Genomic DNA, 6,000 nt, shown 5'->3' with positions numbered 1-6,000 from the left:
GGTGGATTTTTCTTTGTATGTGCATTGTTGTGGAAGTGTAAGGCGTTACACGTTTCGTCATTTTCAGCATTTTTTTATATTTTTATCATTTTTAGTTTTTCAAAATTTAATGCGACCAGTTGTCACCATTTACGCCGTTATAGCGATTACAGACGGAATTTCCGCGATAATGTCATTTTTGTGGAAAAGCAGGGCGTTACATGGTCCTGGGTGGGGAGTTCCCGCCAAAGAATGCTACGCATTAAAAAAAATTGGTACTCATACCCGAGTAATAATCCGGTTCCGATTGGTCTGAAAGAAAAGAAAACGATTCGTAATTATTGTCTTCGATTAGAACGATTTGAACAAAACAAAACAAAATTCACGCCGAAGGTAAACTATTAAACTATGGTGTGTGAAGTGAAGTATACGAGCCCCATCAGAAACTTCCTGCCCCGATTGATACATAGGGCACCGGTACCCAAGGTGTAACCGTAATACCGCTTTAATTGAACGCATTCTGCCTCAGTTTTAATTTCAGGTGCAGCAAAGCTAGCAAAAAATTCCGAACTAGAGCTATATTTACGACGCAAATTCCTGGTATACCTCCTCATAGGCCCGTACTAGTAGTTCCCTTAGTTGAAGAGGAGTCGCAACATTACATGCCAGGAATGCTAGAAAAAACTCAAAATACAGTCAAACCCGGTTATAGCGAACTGTAAAATGCGCCAAAATTAGTTCGGTATATCCGAGAGTTCGATATAGTGAAACCCGCCAATAACTAGTTTATTGTTATGAGTTCGCAATACGGAGGACACCCCCATCCCCGCAAGCGGAAACCAACACAATAAAGTATATCGTTACCATACACAAAACATTCCAAGCAATAAGGCTACTTTCCGCCTCAAATGCCTACTTCGCAAAAAAGAGGTAATTCTTGTTGTCACTTTCATTTGGCGCAGTCAACTAGCACAGCATTGGAGTCCGCGTCCTTCAATATCGAAGCAATAATGTTTGAGCCTATCAACTGCCGAAAGCGCTTCATTAAGCATTTGGCGGCTTTTTTTTTTTTTTCTTTGAGCTTTCAGCAGCACCAGCTGCCATGACATCGGCGATGGTGTCTGCGTCAGAGGGGCTCACAGTGACGTCAACCTGGTCGTCGACGACACTCAGGAAATCCCCGAAGGAATTCTATGGTGCCGTTTTGTTGTGCGAAGTTCCAGTCATGAACCATTTTCAACTACCCTGGCTTTCCACGCTGCTTCAGTGACGAAAAGGTTCGGGCGTCACGTAGCTCCATGCGAGGTTCAACGTCTCAACCGCGGCCAATGAACATCTCAATTACCGCTGCGAGACCGTGCATTTCGGCGGCAATTCTAGGTTCGCCGAGTTCGATACATCCGATGTGAACTTCGTTATAAGGAATATGTTTCGCGTGCAGTCTCGTAACTGAATTGTTTTTGTTCGATATATAGCATAATTCGCTTTATGCGGGTTCGTTATAATCGGGTGTGACTGTATAAAACAAGAAAAGGGGGAGTGTGTTCCCTTACCGCCTTATTCCTTATTTTGTCTTTCCCAAAGTTTTTACCCCTGGCCGAAGAAGCACGATTGAGGTAAAGCGGAAATGCCTGGAAAATCTTATTTCCATTATATTTGCTTGTCACAAGCAGGCGTACGTAAACGGACCAGTGGTATTGCCGTTTGGAAGCGGGAAAACGAAAAGGGCCCCGCTGAATGAACTGCTAGGGTTCGTGCATCCAGCGTTTGAATTCAAGCCCACCATGGAGGCAGGTGTACTCGCGTGCGTGCAGAACGCTATAAAAATATCCCTTGAATTACCGCAATGCGCATCGATGTACGCCGTGAAGCCGCGTGTGTTTGAGATGAATAACCTCTGAAAGGAATATGGTAGTGGTGGCGGGTCTTCATAGCGTGTACACACGTTCGTACGTACAGACAAATTGTAGCTGGACATAGAGCATTTTCTGTAAGGAAAAACAAAAGCTATGCAAGCTTAGGATGGAGCATACGCGTTTATAGAGTCACACACTATTGTATTTGCATATCTGAAAACCTACTGAACGGCTGCATAATGAACTACTTCCTGGTCCGAATCAGTTTCAGTACCTCGTTCCTCAAGCATACATTAGCCTGCTGAGCGTAAGAACCGAATTTTAACTTGAAGCTTGCGCTTGGCTTGGGTGCCTGCCTTGGGTTACACGTTCTTTGTTGCTGTTGTTGTTAGCACTTGTCTAATCAGAGAAATATCTGGAGGGACTTGTGCGTTATCGCAGGGGCCTAGGGAGAAATTCCCAGCCTTTTGCTGAAGTACCCCGGTCAGGGCAGCGTTGAGCTGCGTTCAGTTGCCGAGATTAAAAATGTGGGGTAGCGTATGTTTTAAGCGAGTTCCTGATGTGGGCACTGTTGGGGTACTAGAGGCGTCCCGTCTACGCCGCGATGTAGGCCAAAGCGAACGAGGTAGTATGTGGTGCTGCCTATACTAGAGAAAATTGATATCGACCACACGGCGCGGACAAAACACCGCTAGGAGCACAGACTCGCATCTGTCTCGCCGTTACAGGTGTGGCGGTATTGCAGTTTGTTATCATAGTATTCAACACTAGCGGGAGCGCCGCGCAAGTTTCGCATCCCAAGTTAAGGGACGTATTCGACCGCGAGTAATACTGGGGGAATGGGGATGCGTTGAGAATGCATATTGCGGCTGGTCACGTGCCGCAACATTTCCAAAGCGATTCTACGAAAGCACTTCGTCAGCTCGGACCTCGCGGTTCAGGAAACTCTAACCGCACGCGCCCTTGCGGTCGCCGAAGCCGTATGGGCTTCGGCCATCCCTTCTCCCTAAATCCCAGTTGTAAAATAAAGTGGTCTCTCTCTCTCTCTCTCTCTCTCTCTCTCTCTCTCTCTCTCTCTCTCTCTCTCTCTCTCTCTCTCTCTCTCTCTCTCTCTCTCTCTCTCTCTCTCTCTCTCTCGTCGGATAACGCACTAAGAAAAAACGCATTCGTTGCTCGCGCATAAGCAGCTTTTCCTTAGCCCATCCAAAGCCTACCTAAACGACTGCTTAACGCTGGGAAGCTTCGTCTGAGCACGCATCATCGAAAACCTTCAGTCGCATTTCGATTCTAATAACATGAAGACGCCGCTCCTAACTCACTGCAGCAGTATAGAGACATTATAGAGCAGAAAGCCCCGTGTTAAGCATTCGTGTTGTCTTCTCTTTGTCCCGTCTGCATTTTACGCAATTATCTCATTATTAATGTATACAAACTGGACCAGTTATCGATCCTTCAGCCCCAGGTATGTCTTTTAGCCCTAAACCATAGTTCATCTAGTTAACTTGTCTTCTAGGGTTCAACTGTGGTTCATCAAAAGTGGGATGAATCTCCTATAAGAAACAACTGGGCTTCGTCTCAGATTGCACCCCCGTCATTCGTGTGCGGTGGCATGCACCCGTTTCACCTCGTTACGCGACGACGCTCACAGCGTGAAACGGGGATAATTTTTTGCCAGACTAGGACCCCATGCTCACGCCCGAGCAAAATGATCTTGAAACTCATAACATACCGAAACTCGGATCGCTCTGAAGATAACCTGAAAGAAAGGAAAACGATTCGTATTTAATGTTCGAAATGATAAAATACACCAGACACTTTATAAACCAGAACTAATCACTGAAGTAATCCTGTTATGTGAGCGCGCTAAACTAGCTTTATAATACCTTCGTGGGTGAGAAAAGTGCCAAGGTTATGCGCGGTAATTCAAGGCGTGGTGTGCACTTCAACAAAAAAAATTATCCAGAAAATTACTCGGTACGAGGTCTAGCTATATTCTTTCTCGCATGTATCCTGCTTGTCATATTCCGCAAAGCTAAAATAACTGTCGATAAGTTGCATACGTAGTGAACAACAGACGTGCCATGTTGACTTCACTTAAAAGTGTACACAATGAGATTAGTTCACAAAAAGTTGAGTGGCTTGCGTCACAAGGCTACTCAAGGCCAACCACCTTATACGCATAAAAATGCCGTTTCAGGCTGCACACGTTTCACTGTTACCTTGCAAGCTTTGCAACGTAATAAGCTGACAAACTATGCTTGTACTCGCCTACTTTGTTGTTGAGAGCCGCGACAGCGGCGCCATCTACGATCGCCTTTCCGCGGCGTCTGCGGAGCAACGGCTTTTGTGTCCAATGTCTAACAAAATTATTACGGTAAGGAATATCCCTCGGGCACTTAAGTATCCTGATGTGCTGTGAAGGCGGAAGCGTGGCGATACTTTCCCATGATGATTTTCTTACACAAGCAGAGTGGAACACGCCACGCCTTCCCTACGATCGGCGTTCGCGCGGCTGGTGGGCACCTCTTCTAGTCACGTGATATCACGTTCACGTGTGACGCGGAGCGCACTATCTTATAAGTTTCTAATTTATAGTTTTGTGAACCGTTCTCTCTAGCCCATTAAAGCTCCCGATCCTTGGCCAATGCCCCATGTGGGGTATGTGCCACGAAGAACGGAACCACAGCTGCCATTGCGCGCGGGTAGCGCGATGGTAGCGCACTCAACTCTTGCTCTCGACTGGAGACCCGGGTTCAAGTCCCATGCGTAGTCACTCGTCACGCATATGTTCTCAGCAAACAATGCAGCTGCGTGCCAATGTAGGCGAACCCGAAACCGCGATTGCCGCCTGGGGGCCCGGCCGGAGCGACCCGCGGCTGCTTTTGAAACGTTTTACTGGGGGGCCTTTAGTGACACTTCTACAAGCAGCGCTTGTGGTCTAACCAAGAGCAATAGGAAAACGGCCGCATGTCACTTGTATGTGTGTGAAAGCTACTTTTTGACGCTGACACTGGAAACCACATTTATTCACATTAATTACGTAACGAGCTTGGCGCGCTTTTGTCTATCACGGGGAAAAGCAACTTAATTGCGGCGTTCATATAGGGGTGGGTAAAAAATTTCCAGTCTGTGTCCTTTATGTCTCATTTGTACGGGGTGTAGCCGGTCAGTTTGTCGAGGGACGTTTCGAAATATAATTGGTAGTAAGTTCACGCTAAATAAGGCCGCGTGGTGTCTCCATTTCTGATGTAGATGCAATTATAACACTCTCGGCCGCGCACGTTTTTTAAACCGTGTAGTTTGATGGAACCTCGAAACTAAACTTTTACTCCAGCTGTGACACTGCGAGATTTATCGCACAATTCCAGACGTTAACAAAAGCGCCCATGTCGACGTGGTACAGTTCCCTGGATTCCCTAGTATCCAGGTTTCTCCGCCCTCATAGCATATCTCAAAACCTGCTTCTACGTTTGCGTCAAATATAGGCTCGTCATGACATTACTAATGCCTTTGACAGGTTCCTAGAGTACCCCAGTAGCGATGCCTCCTCGATGATTATGCGTTCAGGTTTGTCCTCATAGGCCCGTACTAGTAGTTCGCTTATTTGAAGAGGAGTCGCAACATTATGTGCCAGGAACGCTAAAAAAATGTGGTTGTTCCGGCTTTCGTAGGAATCGGTAAAACACGAAAGTGAAATGTGCCTTCACAGGAGCAGTTGAATGTTTATCGTGCATCGATATGAACTTGCACTTTGCGGTTTATATTTCGTCCGTATGGCACCGCTAGGCGCATCAATGTTAGACACTGGATTGCACGCGTCGGAGCATTGCGTAAATCAGACGGAAACCAGAGGCGCTCCGCAAACCGTCCGTGTGGACGAAACCAAACGGTTTGTCAGCGAATCGTTTGGTGAACACACGGTCCGCTGCAGCTTTTGCAGCGAAAGAAGCAGCTGGCCGTTTCACGAGGGCGATATCCGCAAATCGCGTTCTCCGCAGCTTAGGCAGCGAGTCCCCCGTACACGTAGGCGCTGGCATCGAGGCGCGATCTGTCGGCGTTCATTAGCGTCATGATGCACTACTTGCTTCGCCTCTCCTAGATTGCAGCACCATGTGAAAGGAAGGCTGTAAAGCGCGTTAGTCATCCTATTCACGCGTCTTTTTAT

This window comes from Haemaphysalis longicornis, unplaced genomic scaffold (assembly GCF_048455015.1).
Source record: "Haemaphysalis longicornis isolate Haplotype H1 unplaced genomic scaffold, Haemaphysalis longicornis Haplotype H1 scaffold_7, whole genome shotgun sequence".
Taxonomy (NCBI): Eukaryota; Metazoa; Arthropoda; class Arachnida; order Ixodida; family Ixodidae; genus Haemaphysalis; species Haemaphysalis longicornis.
Note: the sequence above shows the minus strand (reverse complement) of the source record.